At 35.7% G+C, this 18,526-nt stretch overlaps 1 long non-coding RNA gene across 2 annotated transcripts in view; it reads left to right on the top strand.

Moving 5' to 3' along the window:
• Nucleotides 1–18,526, top strand: part of LOC143264574 (uncharacterized) — a 242,815-nt gene that overhangs the window by 148,659 nt on the left and 75,630 nt on the right. Inside the window, exon 1 of one of the 2 annotated variants that reach the window (XR_013038334.1) lies at nucleotides 6,494–8,534. The exons of the other annotated variant lie outside the window; for it this stretch is intronic. This is a non-coding gene — a long non-coding RNA (uncharacterized LOC143264574). Of the gene's footprint in view, nucleotides 1–6,493; nucleotides 8,535–18,526 lie in introns of those variants that run through there. 2 annotated transcript variants of the gene reach the window in all.

Below are 18,526 nucleotides of genomic sequence, written 5' to 3'. Positions count from 1 at the left end.
TATAGATGAAACTGGATATCCCAACATTTACTCGTTCCACTTCACGTTCCCGTAGCAATCCGCGATAAAACAGATCCGAGGAAAAACAGCCCCAGAGAAAATCGAGACCGTTTAAATCCGTGGCCCCGATTGGCCCGGCTACACCGTGGCCAATTAAATTTTATTATCATAATCGAGTCCGTCGGATCTTCGAGGATGATGCATCTGAAGGATCCCGTTTCCCGTTTCATCCAGAAAACGGCCGGCTCGATTAGCGCTCCGGGGGACGAACTTTGAAAATCCGACACGAGCACGATAACTTTTCTCTCGAAAGTTTCTTTCGTCGAACCACCGCGTCGGCTACGAGCATTGCGGACGAACAAAGAGCTGAAACGGCGGTATAGAAAGAGGGAAAAAGCGAACGGAACGAAAGAAGAAGAAAAGAGATCCGAGGAGTATACGCGCGGGACTGAAATGAGTCACATTTCAGTTGAGAACAATTGATAGTTTTAGCGAGTACACGCGATGCGTGATATTCGAAGTGTGTCATTACCGGCTATGAATAATGTAACGCGTTTCAAAATCGCCGCCGTTTCCGAGGCGCACGGATATTGTGCATTATGCTTGCTGAACTGGATGCTTTAATGATCATCGTAATGAGAGCCAACGTTACGTAGGTCGACGATTTATGGATAACCTCTCGTTAACTTGTTTCCATTTCAATTTTTTCTGCTCTTCGGAATAATTAAGCGTTCAATCATACTTTCGTGAAATTATATTTTGGGGAACTTTTGAGGTTATGAACCTCTTTTCATTTTTTAATTTTATCTACCCACTTCATTTATTTCATGAAACAGTAAAATATTTTGCAATAGTGATGCATATGTGACAAATATGTCTTTCATTTATTATGAGTCAGTGAATAAAAATATATTTGCCCAACCAAACTATTTATACAATTTCTAAAATCCAACAGAATGCTACACTCGACTCCAAATGCAGAAGATTATGTCATTCATTAATTCCCTCCTACCTTTTCATTAAAACAATATCTTTAACACATGATACCTTGACATTTTATATCCCCAAATTTTTATATATATTGTGACAATTATACATCTTGTATAATCCTTGAATTGCCTTCTGTAAAATGTGAAGTTAATTGCGTACCTAACCTAACAATTCACGTTTTTACAACGTACAAAAGTATAATTTATAGAAATATTATTTATGAAAATTTCAAAAGAATGACAACATGAATGTTTTGCTGCTTCTGTAACCGAGAGCTTGTTATAAACAGGAGTAAATAATAAATGATAATAAGTAACGAACGTGTGACGACGTTCTCACACAGGGAAAAATGAACATAAAATGAAAAACAAGCAATTATAAATAATTAGGGAGTAATATGATAATAACTTCTTAATTAAATCGCGAGTAATGAAAATAGTTATGTTTCTCTCAATTATTCTGACGTGGCTGCTGTTTGTGCTTTCCATATTTTAACATAAAACTCTGCGAGATATCTTCTCAATTATACATTGACTACATTGAAAGTATGAAACAATTTATTGAAATGTATGAATATTTGTCTGCGTCAACTGTACTTAACAAATTGAAATTATAAATGTACATTTTAGTCTACGTTTTTACAGAATAATATACAAGGGTTAAATGTAATAATTTCGGGAAAATTTATGAAACTCTTTCATTTCGAAATTGATACGAATTACTTTAATTACCAGAAGAGTGTATTGTTCGGTGCATTATGTACGCAACAAAAATGGAACAGCATAATATATTCAGTAGCGACCCCATTTATGAAAAAGCCCCTACGAAATATTTATTATTTTTCGTGCTTTTCAGGGAATGCAAACATTATTGATTCGAAAGCTTGCGAATAAAATATTAACACGAAACCGCATCAAATTAATTGTCTTGATACTTGTTTCGTGTTTCCAGCCAGGGTGATACATTTACACATTCCGGGCTGTGGAAGTTACGCATAATTTCGATCAAATAATTTTTCTCTTTGCATAGCCTGAATATTTCATGCATCGAAATAAATGTTATTTTATGGAACGAAAAATTTTATAAAATAGGATCGCTGTATTTCAAGTAATGACTTTGCAAGAATAATCTATTTGTATCTACAAGATTTGTTACAAGAAGTTAATTGCTTCTTGTACACACCTTGCATACATTTCATGCTACTTGCTCGTATCTACACAGTAATGCACATATTGTAGACCTTTTGTACAAGTATGTGTAGGAATCGACTCATTCTAAATTATACGCCATTACGAATTCTACTCGCTTCTGTACGTATATTGGTTTATACGTTTTCAACGTGTGTGTTCATACGTGCTCCTTACTAAAGACATACCTTTCAATACTTGTCTTAATACGATAACCTCGGATTTTCAGATAAATCAGAAGCTCTCGAAAAAAGAACGAAGTACCGTGGAACTCAATTTCCCAAACATCCAATCTGTACCGTCGTTTCTCTGATCAACGTCCAAAAATACATCGCGTCACGTCGATAAACCGAAAAATTACAGTTTCCGAACGACAGAAGAATCGCGATAAAACAAAAACGCAGTAAATTCCATGCCGAACGAGGTCATCCTTTAAAGCCGTATCTCTGGCAGCTACGAAAATAATAAAAATTTCAAGAAAATCGAGTCGAAGTGGGTTAAGGTCGTGGTCGTTCGGGACACCCGTTATACTATCGGGAAGAAAAATGACATAAGACATCCCCGTTCCGACTCGGGCGCCATATGACCGTCTCTGTCGCAAGTTCTCCCCCCTCAAACATCCCCCACTCCCGACTACCCCACTACTGTTCCTTGCCCTCTCCACGCCAACTGCTCCCTCCTTTTCTGCCCGACCACCCACCTACACCCTCGCAGACGTTGCTCGCGAGCGCCGACGCGTACCTGTATCGTTCACCAGCACACTCGAGCGATGACCAACACTAATTGCAACAGGGAGTCTCGATGCGTCGCGTTGTGGGAGCGGAATGGGTCGTTGTAAGAAAGGAACAGGCCAGCAGGAAGAAGGAGAGCAAAAGATTGTAAGGAGAGAGAAAAGGTGGGTAAGGAGAGACCTGGCCAGGTACAGGAAGAAGGACGGTCCGATAGATCCATAGGTGGACGAACGAGGACAGGAATATATGGGCCAGTTACACGAGGCTAGAGGAGTAGGACACGAACGAGAGAGCATGGCACGACACGGCGGCATATCCATAGACATATACACTGTGTCTATGGGCATATCGACGAGATCCGAGAGCGGCCGAGCACGACCGAGCAGGGCCGACTCGGACCCTGCGCGCTCAACCCAAACCTGAGGAAGCATAGTTGCATTTAAACTGCCATCCCACCGAGGTCTCCCTTCCGTGCTATCCGGAGTAGTCTGCTGGCTGGGTCAGCAGCACTCGACGAGTACGTGTCGTCCGCGTACCTCGCACTCTTCTCTTTCAAAGGACGCGTGTGTGTCGCACTCGTCTCGCGCTGACGCTCCTCTTCTTTGTCCGTGTGGAAACGAAACGTGCGCTCCGGGGGTTGACACCTGAGAACAGGACACGAGGACCACCAGAACTCCTCCGTGGCACCAGAAACTCCGTCACAAATGGATCGTTGCCGGGTATCGAGATCCTCGGGAACCTTGTGCAGACCGGCTGATCGATCAAGTGCCATCTGATCGATCCGCTCGGGCCAATTTCCTCGGCTGCACGCTCGACGAACCTCCAGGTTGAATGGACTGACCCCGGAACTGTCAAAGTTGCGCTGGCAATCAGCTGCTCCAGACACTGGTGTGCGCGAGATGACCGTGTTCCTGCGATTAATCTTGCAACTTGAACGGAGAGTTTCAGCAAACTCGATCGGTTCCATGATGAATCCTCGGATCCGGTAGCCGACACGCTCGTCTTTCCGGTCTCCTTTGTCCGGGCTAACTTGTTGACTGGACACGTTGAAATTTCCGAGGCGTTTCCATGAAAAAACAACGCCAATCTTCTCGTTCCCGCACCGTGAATCCTTGATAGGTTTTCGCGCAGCCATCCCGAGCGTGTAACTTGTTGACTTTTCTCCCGGGGGCAAGTGGCGACGATTCCAGGCATTATGTAAATCGAATTTGAATTTCTACGATCGTCAACGCTACAATGTTCTTGTTCTTAAACTTGTGACCTGCGCGAGTGCAACTTTTTATGGGTAAATCATTCGATAGACGCATATAGGTTTATCGATCAATAAAACCAGGCAAAATTTCGATCCTCGCGTAACGTCGTTTCCGGTGCTTCTTAATTGTTCCTCCGGTTGTAATTGAAATTATCGATTCCCGTCGATATCGTTTTTTCCCCGTTGTTACGTATCGCTGCAGTTAATTACCGAGCACGGAATTTTCTGCAAATTCTGTCGTCCACCTTCGGTAAACGGTTCGTGATTTCCCGAGCTTTCTTACTTCCAAAAGCACCGCGAGTATAGATCCAACGAATTCTCCTTTGCAATGCATTTTTCTCGCCCACTCTAGCGATTGGTCCACGAATGGCATCGAAACGCTGTTGCTACGTGCTTCACAATGGGGCCAGCTTTTAAAGCCGATATTGCGGAACGAAGTGTTCACCATAACCGAAGGAATTGATAAAAAGAGTCCAGGAATCGTGATGTTTGTGGTTTATATTAAAAACAGAGACGTTCTTTCGTTCGGTCTCGTTCGATCGATTGCCTTGCTCCATTTCGACGAAAATGTGAACGCTTCGTCCTTTTCATTTTAATTTTCTACGAACGTTCCTTTTTCTACCGGAGACTAATAGACTGCTGTGAAAAATTTAATCGTTCGCTTCAGAAATTTTACTCATTAGTTCTTCCGTCGTGGAGTTTCATTTTCAAGTGATTTGTGTTTCGAATTTGTGCTTTATGGAAGATGTAGAGAAGTTAATTCAAATAGATTCATTTATATAATGTTTCATTAGCTGCTCAGAGTTTGAAATGTGATGAAATCCTGCTTCATACTGAATTACTGTATTTAGCATTTAATAGCTGAAGTTGAGAGACAGTATAGTTGTACGTTTCAGAATCGATACAAATCTACCTACTTTCTGAATGCAGCATTTAATGTCAGCATCTCGAGTTTTTGTACGATGAAGAAACATAGAAAAATCTTTTCATTGTAAAAAAGTTTAACGACGTCGAAGTCGAACTTTTTTGAAGCTGATAGAATTTAGTGTTGAACGTCATAAACAATTAGTGTGAATTAAGAAGTTGGTAGAACAATTTGGTAGATGTTTTCAAAGTGTGGTTTTAAATTTAACAAATTAACGCAACAGCCGGTTCATCGATATTCGAGCAGTCAGAGGGTGGCAACGAACGCGTTCAGTATTTAACTTCTCGTTCCAGTTGTACCAGTTTGAGGGTCATTTCAGGCCCATCCTTTCCCTTCCGCTCGAAGCGTCGCTGAAACGCGAATTATCGGCTCGCCACGAAACTTCTACCCCTCTTTCGCACCTCTGAATATCCGTTTTCAAGCCTTTCGACCCATTTTTCTCGTCCCTCTACCCTTTCGCGCAGAAAATTCACGAATCCGCCATTAAAGGCCGTAAATGATAAATAGATCGACGGAGTAGCTTTAAAAATTTCCGAGTTTATATTTACGCGATTTATTTTTGTAAATTCGAACGCGATTTATCTTCGTAAATTCGAGCTGATTTATTTTTGTAAATAGGGGTTGCCGGGAAAGTACGTGATTATTAATATCAAAATTAATTTCGTAAAAGTGACAGCGATGTTCGATCATTGTTGAAGTTATTTTTGATATTTCTGATTTATTGATGGAATAATATTAAATTATTCTTTGGTTGTATAAGTGCATTTATCTGCACAGTATTTTCAAAATAGAATTCTTTCTTATTTCATTTAAAATATAATTCTTTTTTACATCGTCAATAAATTCTTTCTTATATTATCAAAGTTGTAATTGTTTGCTAGTTAAAAAAAAATAGTGTACAGCATAAACTTTGTGGTCTGATAACCACTGGTAAATTACTTCTCGACTTAATGTTTACATAATTGCATACTTAAACTATTTCAACGTTTGAAAAGAACTCGGAAACCTTGGATAGCTTTAAATAGATTTAATATTTTAAACAGAGATAACATTTGAATAACCTGACGGAATGAATATCTCCCATTGGACAGGAAATACTTGACAAGAAAGAATGTCTTTGTATTATCGTTTACATGGAACATATTTAGACTTGCTAACAGAGTATTTTTCCTTATAATATATCATTAAATTTTTACATAGAAATGAGGTAAATATTTTTGGATTGTCTATCAAATTATTTACATATTTTAAATATGAACTGGAGATATATTTGTGCACTTTGTGTTATTATTGTATAATTATTATGTACTTTTACTATTTTTAGTTTATTAAATATAAACTATAAATCATGCAATCATTATATGATAATAAGATAATATAACAATTACTAAATAATAAAAGTGTATGTAGCAAGTGTATGTATGGTCATACACCTTCATTATAATATTATATTTAATTATAACACAGCTACAAATTATTTCATAATGATTAAAAATCTTCTATTACATATCTTCATATTTAAAACAGTATATCATCCAAAAAGAGTCCAGACAAGTTTAATTAATTTGAAACACAGACAATTAAGTTGACGAAAAATACATTGAGGAGAAATCCCATTGGACAGAATAGAGAGAAGGTTGTCCGATAGCAGGACGGACAAATTGCAATCCCAATTCGCAGCTTCTGTAATTACCGGTTGATACCTGGTTCCGTGTCTCCGGCTCGTTGGCCGCGATCAAAAGCTAATTTCTTACTCGACGTAATAACACGCTCCCAACGCTTGTGTACACACATAGCCGGCCACTTTTCTGCAACTATTACCGCAATTAGCCCGCCTCGACCTGCCCGATACCTTCAACTGTTGCACGCGAGATTATTCGCGACTCGACGCGATTACTTTCGGACCCATCGATTAATTAACTGCTCATCCGTGCGTCGTTGTAGGTATACTTTCATGTTATCTTTTGCGGTGCTTTTTGGAGGGTCAGGGAATATTTAGGGATTTGAGGATTTGGGAGACGTGGGAGATTTGGAAATTTGAGAATTTTGGAATTTGTGGAATTTAGGAGTTGAGGGTTTGGGGAATTGAAGATTGGGGGGTTTGAGGATTTGGGAGACGTGGGAGATTTGGAAATTTGAGAATTTTGGAATTTGTGGAATTTAGGAGTTGAGGGTTTGGGGAATTGAAGATTGGGGGGTTTGAGGATTTGGGAGACGTGGGAGATTTTGAAATTTGAGAATTTTGGAATTTGCGGAATTTAGGAATTGAGGGTTTGGGGAATTGAGGATTGGGGGTTTGAGGATTTGAAGAGTTGAGGATTTGGGGATTTGAGGATTTGGAGAGCTAAGGATTTGGAGAATTGAGGATTTGGAGAGTTAAGGGTTTGGGGATTTGAGTATTTGGGAAACGTAAGAGATTTGGAAATTTGAGAATTTTGGAATTTGTGGAATTTAGGAGTTGAGGGTTTGGGGGTTTGAGGATTTGGAGAGCTAAGGATTTGGGGATTTGAGAATTTAAAGAGCTAAGGATTTGGAGAATTGAGGATTTAAGGGTTTAAGGATTTGGAAAGCTAAGGGTTTGGGGATTTGAGGATTTGGGAAACGTAAGAGATTTGGAAATTTGAGAATTTTGGAATTTGTGGAATTTAAGGTTTGAGGGTTTGGCGAATTGAGGATTTGGAAAGTTGAGGATTTAGGGATTTGAGGATTCAAGGAACATAGGAGATTCGGACATTTGGAATTTAGGAATTTGTGGAATTCAGGGTTTGAGGATTGAGGATTTAGTGATTTGGAAATTTGAGAATATTTGTATTTTGGGAAGTAGAGATTTAAGGGTATGGTTTAGTGATCTAGAAGTTTGAGAATTCAGAATCTTGAGATTCGAGAAGTTGAAGAGCTTGGAAGATTTGAAACTTTGGGATGCAGGGATTTGAATATTTGATGTCTTGAAAATTTGACAATCTAGAATCTCAAGAAGCTTGAAGTTGAAGGAGTGAAGGACTTGAATGATTCTTGAAAATTTGACAATCTAAAAACTTAAGAAGCTTGAAGTCAAAAGACATTGAATGATTCTTGAAAATTTAAGGTATTCAAAAATGATTTAGGAAATTTCATTCCTTGATCACAAAAAGAATGTATAGACTTAAACTAAAAAAATTGGTGAAATGTGGAAATCCGATGATTTGTAAATTAAAAGATTGGCTAAGCAATTACTGTCGGAGCGTTTGAAACAAAGTGTCTGATCGATTCCTCGAGCTCTCCCAATTAAAATAAAAAATCGCTGCTCGATACCTGGCACAGACTGCGAATTACAATTTGTCGATCGTGTGAGGAAATGAATAGAACGATTCGGGCGAAATTCTCGCGAGTGATCGAAGAAAATTGATGGGAGTCGTTCTCGAAGAGCGAAGAACCGGGGCGAACATCGTTCTTGTTCAACAGAGAAATCGGTGAGTAGAAAAGAAATTATTTTCCTTAATACGTCGCTTTATTTAACACGGAATAAAAATTGACTAAAACATTTAACACCGTTTAACGACACTGAAATGAAAATGGCACGAATCAAAATGGCATTTACATTTTGATGGCTAGTTTCACAATTTTAACCATTAGTGCATTTGAATTACTGTGATTTAGTGATTTCGATGTCTATCGTTTTTACGCGGATTTTAATACTAGCAACTTGCAATTAATTTCGCTGTGTGCGTTACATTCTCCGTTGGATTTTTACGGAACCTCACGTTAGGCATATAATAAAAACACGATTTTATTATAGAAAATTGCGGGAGTCGTAAGTTCTGTAAAATACACAGCCATCAAAATGTCAGGTTATCTATTAATATTCCGTAAGTGATATTTTGCAATGCTTTTACTTTTCGGAATTCGCTGTTTGATAACCTAATATTATTTCTATTATCGTGGGGATCTAGAAATTTTGTACCTTGATACTTTACATGAAGTTTACAATATTTTTACAACTTGAAAAAATTATTTTTGAATCCATTTATTTTTATTTTTAAATGAGGTAATTTATTTATGAATGAGAAAGTTTATTTATAAGTAAGATTTCAGTTGTCATATGACAATCATATGTGAACATATGCTATGTTCTGTGAATGTCCCCTTTGTTCTTAATAAAATTATGACAAACTTTATTATTAGTATGCTACTATTAATACGAATATTTAATTTGTTAAAAAAGATACTTATTATAGAAATAATATACCAGATGAATATACTAAGTAATAGATTTACTGTAAATGAAATTACTAACTGTATTTTAGCATCTGTTTGATATAACACTTTTATGACAAATTACAAACCTATCACATTTTAATAAAAAATTGATTACTAGAAATTTGAACAGGAATTAAAAAAACAGTTTTATCGCAATAAAAGTTTTGATCGACCGAACTAAAGTGAATGAACACGTTTGCTTGAAAATGGATCGCGAAGCAAACGTGTAAGCTATAGATTTAGACGCAACAGGGTGACATGTGCGATTTCGATACGGGGGTGAAGTGACCTGCTTTGAAATTGATAGACTATGAACCGAAGAAAGTTAAAGAGAATGTAAACGTACGAAACTGATACTAGAAACAGTATGTAAACTTTGGTAAATCAGATATTATTCTGAGAAGCAATAGTTATTTCAACGTATACAGTATATTTATTAAACCTTTATTTCATGTAAATTTCATTAATGAGAAAATATGAAGAATTCTACTTTGAATAACAAAATTTTATTGCAGTAATATGATAAAATTAAATTTTTATTTGATATAAATTTCTTTAATGAGAAAATGTGAAGAATTCTAGTTTGAGTAAAAAAATTTTGCAATTTTGTAATGTGATGATATTAAAGTTTTATTTGGGGTGGATTTTCTTAACAAAAATTTGACGTGAAGGATTGCAGTGCGAATAAAAAAATTGTGCAATAATTATGTGATAAAATTTAGCGCTTATTTAATATAAATTTCGTTAATAGGAAAATATGAGGAATTCTAGTTTGAGTAAAAAAATTTTGCAATTGTAATGTGATGATATTAAACTTTTATTTGGGGTGAATTTCCTTAACAAAAGTTAGACTTGAAGAATTGTAGTGTGAGTCAAAAAATTTTGCAATAGTAATATTACAAAATTTAGCTTTTATTTGATATAAATTTTGTTAGTAGGAAAATATGAGGAATTCTAGTTTGAGTACAAAAATTTTGCAATTGTAATGTGATGATATTAAACTTTTATTTGGGGTGAATTTCCTTAACAAAAGTTAGACTTGAAGAATTGTAGTGTGAGTCAAAAAATTTTGCAATAGTAATATTACAAAAATTAGCTTTTATTTGATATAAATTTTGTTAGTAGGAAAATATGAAGAATTCTAGTTTGAGTAAAAAAATCTTGCAACAGTGATATGATGAAAATTGACAATGTATTAACGTGACGAAAATTGAACAATAATATCAGAAAGATGTAAAATAATATTTCTGTCATCATGACACTCTCATCCATAAACACGAAATATATTGGAACACTTCCTAGTTTCAGCTTCATGCATAACATAAATAACACAAAACACTAATATTAAATACCTCAGAAATGAAACTAGTTAATAAATATAATTTTGAATACTTAAATATATTAAAAGACACGTGTCCAAGTAATTACAAAAAATAATAAAGAGATCCTTATTTCACTCCGTTCGAAAAACTACGTTTTTATTACATCATTTCGTTTGAAATATCACATCTCGTTGGTTTTTCTTTCATTCCCACTTGTACATATTTTACAGAGTTGACGTCAGAATTTGTGTAGGTGTCGTCAACAAATGTGGTTATATAATAACTAGTCTGCAAATATTTATGCATTACGTGACATAAGAAAATGTAGAAAAACACGTGTAACGGTGTATATTATTCGCAAGGTTGTTCAAGAGTTAATCTGTCGTTAGTTAATTTCGAGTGACAGCCGTTCAAGAAGACACGTAAAAACTGTTTAGTCGTTTATAAATATTTAACGATATAAATATTTTACTAGTATTAGAAGGTTTGCTAGATTTAGGGAATTTTGAGGATTTGGGAATTTTAGGGACATGAAGATTTTCAGGTATTTGGGGTTTCGAGATTTGGGGGTTTAAAAATTTTTTGGAATTTAAGGTTTGGGGTTTTTGGAATTTTAGGAATGTTAGAAATGGGGGATTTGGGGATTTAAAAATTTTCAGGAATTTAAGGTTTAGGATTTTAGGGATTTGAGAGGTTTAGCGATGTTAGAAATTGGGGGATTTGGGGATTTAAAAATTTTCAGGAATTTAAGGTTTAGGATTTTAGGGATTTGAGAGGTTTAGGGATGTTAGAAATGGGGGATTTGGGAATTTTAAAATTTTCAGGAATTTAAGGTGTGGGGGTTTTTGGGATTTGAGGGATTTTCAGGAAATTTAGGGATGTTAGAATTTGGGGATTTGGAGAATTGGATATTTGAGGATTTTAGTATTTGAAGATTTGGAGGTTTAGAAATTTTTGGGATTTTAGAAATTTAGAGATTTTTAGGTAATCTTGGGATTTTAGGAATTTGGGATTTGAGGATTTAAAAAGTTGGAAAATCAAGGATTTAAAAATTTGAAGATTTGAGGGTTTATAAAAATAAAAGTGTAGGGGTTTGATGGTTTGAGGATTTGGATATTTAGGCACTTGAAGACTTAGGGTTTTAGCAGTTTTGAAATGTAGAAATTCACATCCCCTACTTCCCAAAGTCCCGCATACACAATGAACATAAAATAAACCATAATATAAAAGTACAATACAGAAGTACATATAGTACAGAAGAATTCGATAAAATAACCGTATCGAACTGAAGAATGGAAGAAAAATGAAGCGCCCGATAAAAGGGAGTCAGAAAGAAGAAGGATATCTGATAATCGAACCTTTCGATTCTAATCCCTGCTACTTTGCCGAGATTATGCTGACCCCAACGTTTGCATCGCGTGCAACCGGCGAGACATTTAGCAATCCGAACAAATTGGATTCGCCTTCGTCTCTTTCTCTTTGCTCTTGTTCTATGGCCACGGTCTTTACCGTCCTCTTCGAATCACCATCGACACGAGAAAGAGAGCGGATAAAAGGTAAATGAGGCGGTAACACGGGACGGAGAAAGATGAAATCTATTTACCAGTGTGCCCAGCGTCGATTCAATTTTCCCGGTTTGATGCTGCTGCTTCTAGTGCTTTTCGTTTCGTTTTTCGAACACGTACTACGAGCTGGTTATTACTGCCTGGGACTAGAATCAAGAGGTTGCGTAAATGATGCTACTCTTCTTTCGGTATTTAGACATTTTCGGATCTCCATATTTTTACTTACTTTACGTAATTGCTAAATTTACGTATTTACAATTTTCACTATTACAAATTACAATTTTCGAAATTTTTTTATTTTGAAGTTAGAAATTTTTAAGTGCTAATTTCTCAAATTTTTATGTGCAAGTCTAAATTGTAAAATCTCTAAATTTATAAGTACCTACTTTTTTATATTTCCAATATCCCTAGATTTCTAGATTTCTAGATCCCCAGATCCCAAAATCCCCCGATCTCAAAATCCCCCAAAAAATTCCCTACCTCCCGAAATCTCCAAACTCGGAACTTCCGAATTTTCCAGATCCCCCAACTTCCACGTCCCTAAGCCCAAGATCCGAAAATTTCGAAACTCCACTAAAACTTCGTAAGAAGACGAAAGAGACGACGGTGTACGGTTAATGAAATTAATGTAAGCGCCATATCCGAGGAGAATCGAGTTTGCCATATTGGAAGATGGCGGTCGTAGCGCTTTTCGTATCGCGTTTCGAAGACTTCGAACGAGCTTGTTATAACCGAGCAGGACAAGAAGCGAAGGAGGGTGGCAAAGTTCTTCTTAGCTGGTTACGCGCACGCAGCAGATTGCCAGCCGCTTCGACGCTCGTTGAAAATAATTTCAAGCGTTAAAGTGTCGGGGAGCAACGGCGGAACGCGCTCCTCCGTGTTCTTCGTAAATGCGATGTAATTTCGCCGTAACGGTTCGCGTTTGCCGCTACCCGAGCCAAGATTAAGGGAATCGCGTTCACCGTATCGATCTTAGCCACTCTTGATTGTTTAGAACGCCCGATTCTGTCACGCTCCGACGATTATGCATCGCGTGGACACGATTAGAGATGACAGGGCTGATACCGCGATTCGTTGCCACTAGAAAACTTTAACGAACGAGAAAAAACTTTAACCTCTTCGCAGTTACCCTTCAGAGGGACTTCAAAATCGATATTTTTTTAAAGTCATGTATATAACTTTATATTAAACCTACCACTAACTAATGCACCCTTAGTACAAAGGTAAAAATGAAGCTAAATAATAAGTAAATAAATGATAAAATATAAATCATTATATACATTGATATTTTTATGAAAATTAACGTATATGAATATATAAACGTATGTCAAGAAAAAATCAATGAAATCATATGAGAAATAAAATGAATGTATATAAAAACGCAAATATTAACAAATTTTGTAAATCAAGCTAAAGAACCTATGATATGATCAACTGCTTTGGTAGTTTTAGTTAATAGAATAATAAAATGAACGTATATGACAACGCAAATATTAACAAATTTTGTAAATCAAGCTGACGAACCTATGATATGATCAACTGCTTTGGTAGTTTTAGTTAATAGAATAATAAAATGAACGTATATGACAACGCAAATATTAACAAATTTTGTAAATCAAGCTGAAGAACCTATGATATGATCAACTGCTTTGGTAGTTTTAGTTAGTAGAATAATAAAATGAACGTATATGACAACGCAAATATTAACAAATTTTGTAAATCAAGCTGAAGAACCTATGATATGATCAACTGCTTTGGTAGTTTTAGTTAGTAGAATAATAAAATGAACGTATATGACAACGCAAATATTAACAAATTTTGTAAATCAAGCTGAAGAACCTATGATATGATCAATTGCTTTGGTAGTTTTAGTTAATAGAATAATAAAATGAACGTATATGACAACGCAAATATTAACAAATTTTGTAAATCAAGCTGAAGAACCTATGATATGATCAACTGCTTTGGTAGTTTTAGTTAATAGAATAATAAAATGAACGTATATGACAACGCAAATATTAACAAATTTTGTAAATCAAGCTGAAGAACCTATGATATGATCAATTGCTTTGGTAGTTTTAGTTAATAGAATAATAAAATGAACGTATATGACAACGCAAATATTAACAAATTTTGTAAATCAAGCTGAAGAACCTATGATATGATCAACTGCTTTGGTAGTTTTAGTTAATAGAATAATAAAATGAACGTATATGAAAACGCAAATATTAACAAATTTTGTAAATCAAGCTGAAGAACCTATGATATGATCAATTGCTTTGGTAGTTTTAGTTAATAGAATAATAAAGTGAACGTATATGACAACGCAAATATTAACAAATTTTGTAAATCAAGCTAAAGAACCTATGATATGATCAACTGCTTTGGTAGTTTTAGTTAATAGAATAATAAAAATTGTCCAAATATAATAAAAACCCATTACGATTCCTAACTCACATATAGAAATGTACTGGTATGTACCTACATTACGTGTGAGTCTGGACGTCCATTTTCCTATTCTGACCAATTGGAACCGCAGCTCTTCTCTTCATGCGCCAACTCGTGGGTTGACATCGGTACAAGCCAAAGCGTGCCAAGTACGACTTTTTGTCAGAGAAACAAACTTTCTTGAAATTAACCAAACTCCCCCAAAAAATTCTGAGAAACCTCGATTAGGTAACTAATAGTGATTCTAGAGGGTGAACAGCCCCCTTCAGTGAGTCCTAAATTTAATTATATGAAACCTCTATAAAAATTTTACCTTGAAAACGTGAAAGATCTTGAAAATGAGAAAACCTTTCTGTACTCCAAAAATTAATTTACCAGATCGAAAATCTATAATATATAAAGTTCGTACATTTTGAAATCTGAATTAGAAATTTTCAGCACGTTCAATCTTCCCGAACAGAAATTGCTTGAAACTAGTTTTAAAACCACTTAGGAAAGAAATTGCTGTTAATACCAATACTTAAAAGTTAAAATTCAGTTCGGTAGGATCATTAACATTTTTTTCGTTAGGTACTTCGAGTTAATGATATTCTTAGAGCAATACCGCATTCAAATTGCTCTTAATTATTATAATTATGTAGGTCAGTAGAGTAGTTGTCCAAGTACAAATTCGCGTTAACTGAAAACGAGTTTTCGTTCTTTCAAATAGGTTGGAACTTATTGGGATCAAGTTATTGATTATGTACGTTCTTAAAATATTCGAGACTGGGAATTTCAGAATTATGTTGCAGAACTTCATGGTTGAATTATTTAATTATTGGAGAAATTATGGTGGCTGTTTTATTATTTATTGTTGACTGCTTATAAGATTTGAAGATTAAAATTGAATTGGTTGTAGAAAATTTTAGGTTAGTGTTTGTTGACATTTTTTTAATAGATTTATTTAATCATAAATTACAGAAGTACCTTAAAAATTGAATTTCCTGAAATTTTTCCCAATTTCCAAAGAGCGAATAATAAAGAAAATAGTATATCCATAAATTATTGTCGGAAGTTGTTTTCTCGTGTTACGTAAAGAAAAATTGTGAAGCCGGTAGCATCATTTGAAAGGTTAAAAATACCGTGTAAGAAAAATGGCTGAACTGGTTGAATTTGCGTAAGATTTTTCTAGGAGACGTTTCGAAAGATATACGATCGAATGTCGTGGAATCATTTACTTTCATTCGCTTCTCGCAAAAAGTAACAGAACCGCGTCCGTCTCTTATTTTTCCACGTCAAATGAGAAATCTAGTTTCGCGTGCTGCGATAAAGTAATATTTGCTCGGAGCGAACGAAGCTCGCTGTCTGAGATGAAGGATACAGATATCACGTGGGTGGATTTTATTTAAACAGTGAAAGGAACGAATCAACCTTACAAACAAGCGTATTTAGAATCCTCTGATGCGAACGGATCTTCTAAATGTATTCAAATTACTTCGTTGCATGACCTCGTTTTCATACATAAATTGCAAAAGTATTTTCCTTAGTGGCATTATTTTTTAGAGGATTAATGTAACAGACTGTTGGAACCATTTTGTTGAAGTACAATTCTTGAACAAGATCTTGAAACAATTTTATGGGTAAGACTTAATAAAGGGCTTAAAATAATGTATTAGTTTATTGAAATAATCTTTTTTATATAACTTAATGAACTTTTGAAAACATTTCGTTGATGTCATTTTATAAAATCTTTAAATGTACCAAAACCTTAAAACAATTTTATTAAAATTATTTACCAAAACCTTCAAATAATTGAACATAACCTTAAAACAATTTTGTTGAGACAATTTAATAAAACCTTAAAATAATATACCAAAACCTTAAAACAATTTTATTAAAATTATTTACCAAAACCTTCAAATAATTAAACCTAATCATAAAACAATTTTATCTAGACAATTTAATATAATCTCTAAATAATATACCAAAACCTTGAAACAATTTTATTATAATAATTTGACAAAACTTTAAAATAAGTGAACGTAACCTTAAAACAATTTCATGAAGACAATTTAACAAAACCTAAAATAATGTACCAACACCTTGAAACAATTTTATTAGGAAAATTTAATAAAACTAATGACTACACCTCAAAATGGTGTACCAAGATCTTAAAATGATTTTGTTAAAATAACTGAACAAAATCTTCAAATAATTTAGTAAAAAATTAATAATGTTAACTGAAGCAAAAATTATGAGTCAATAAATAAAAATTGTGTTAACTCAAATGATTTATAAAAGAGCTTGCAACATTCGCTATGACCCGATGACCTTAATGGTGTTCTACCATGGCAGTCCAAGAGGCATGCGCCATGGCGTAAAAGACGGGATATCGTGGCAAAAGCTGGCGTTCGAGGTCGTCATTTTTCCGGGCAACGGTGCCAATTCGCCTCGAAAGATTAAAGAAACCGAAGAGAGAAAAAAAGGAAAAGAAGGTGGAAAAAGAGACGAACACGGTAGCCGAGAGTCGATGAGGCTCGAAAGGTGAACCGAATGAAGGCACAAACGATCGGTGCAACTTCATTGTGTAACGGAGACCGACAAAAGATCTCTGGGCTCGCGAAAAAGACAGTCAGCATCTAAATTGAATCTCCTTTCTCTCCTACGATCTGCAACAACCATTTTTCTTGCGCTCTAATTCATTTATTTTTATTATGGCGAGTGGAAACGGTGTAGAGATCCATGGCTTTGGGGGAGAGAAACTTCTATTCGAAAGTTATATTTCTATCAATTTATTTGGCTTGTAAAACGGTATACTTAGGATAAATAATAGTATTGGTGGTGTTGATTTGAGTTTGCAAATTTTTTAGGTGTCAAAATTAAAATATTTTTCCATCTCTAAAGCTCTGGGTCCTCGAATACCTATGTGACGAAGGTCTTGAATTCTATTATTTCAGGATCATTGAATTCGGGGATTCCCATATTTCTACGTCCTGAGATCCCTAGATTCTAATGTTCCTAGACATCCAAATACCACTCTCCTGTAAATCCTATATCTCTAAATCCCTAGATTCCCTAACTCCTAGCTCTCGAACCCTTAGTGCCTCCGTCTCCAAACTTCTAACCTTGTCATATCCCTACATCTCAAAATCCCAAATTTCCCAGAGACTCTCACATCATCAGAAATCCCTAAATACCAATAACTCAGAGATCTGACCCCTCAGAGAACTCACCCTTGTTTCCCATATTTTGTCCACAGAATCCAGAGCCCTCTGCTATCACAAACCCAAGAAAATATATAAAAACAGAAATTCGATTGCAGAGCATAAATAGATGCATCCGAATAATTGAAGAACCCATCACTCCATTCACTCCATTCAGTAATTAGGTATTTCTCGAAATGGAAGAAACGATAAATAGAATATCGACAGAAACGTCGAAATGTAGGTTGACGTAATTTCCAACTGCAGGAGACAATATTTAAGTTTTGGCAAAATCGATGGCGAGTTTGAAAATCAGCACACACCGAGGCGAGGAAAGGGTGTGGATAGGGCCGCGAAGGAACTCGGTAACGCCGGAGAAGATTGGCAATTTTCGCAAAATTAAGCGAATTGAATCGAATTATGTCGAGCCGGTGACGTCAGCCTTGTAACTCGCTGAATTGGCGAGAAATGTGACTCTCTCGCGTCGCTTACACATCGATGGCTTCGCTCGCAAGCTTCGAGCGGCTCGCAAGAAGAACACTTGCCCGATCTCTCGTGTCGATGATTCATTTTTCACGGCTATTCCGAACCGTTGTCCCTCCGCCTCTGATAATTCAAGGAAATTTCGCCCGACGTACAATTCGTTCGATTTCAATTTCCAGCCAGTTTGCTGGCTCCACGCTGAAAA

This window comes from Megachile rotundata, chromosome 6 (assembly GCF_050947335.1).
Source record: "Megachile rotundata isolate GNS110a chromosome 6, iyMegRotu1, whole genome shotgun sequence".
Lineage (NCBI taxonomy): Eukaryota > Metazoa > Arthropoda > Insecta > Hymenoptera > Megachilidae > Megachile > Megachile rotundata.
This window is presented reverse-complemented; position numbering and strand designations above follow the sequence as displayed.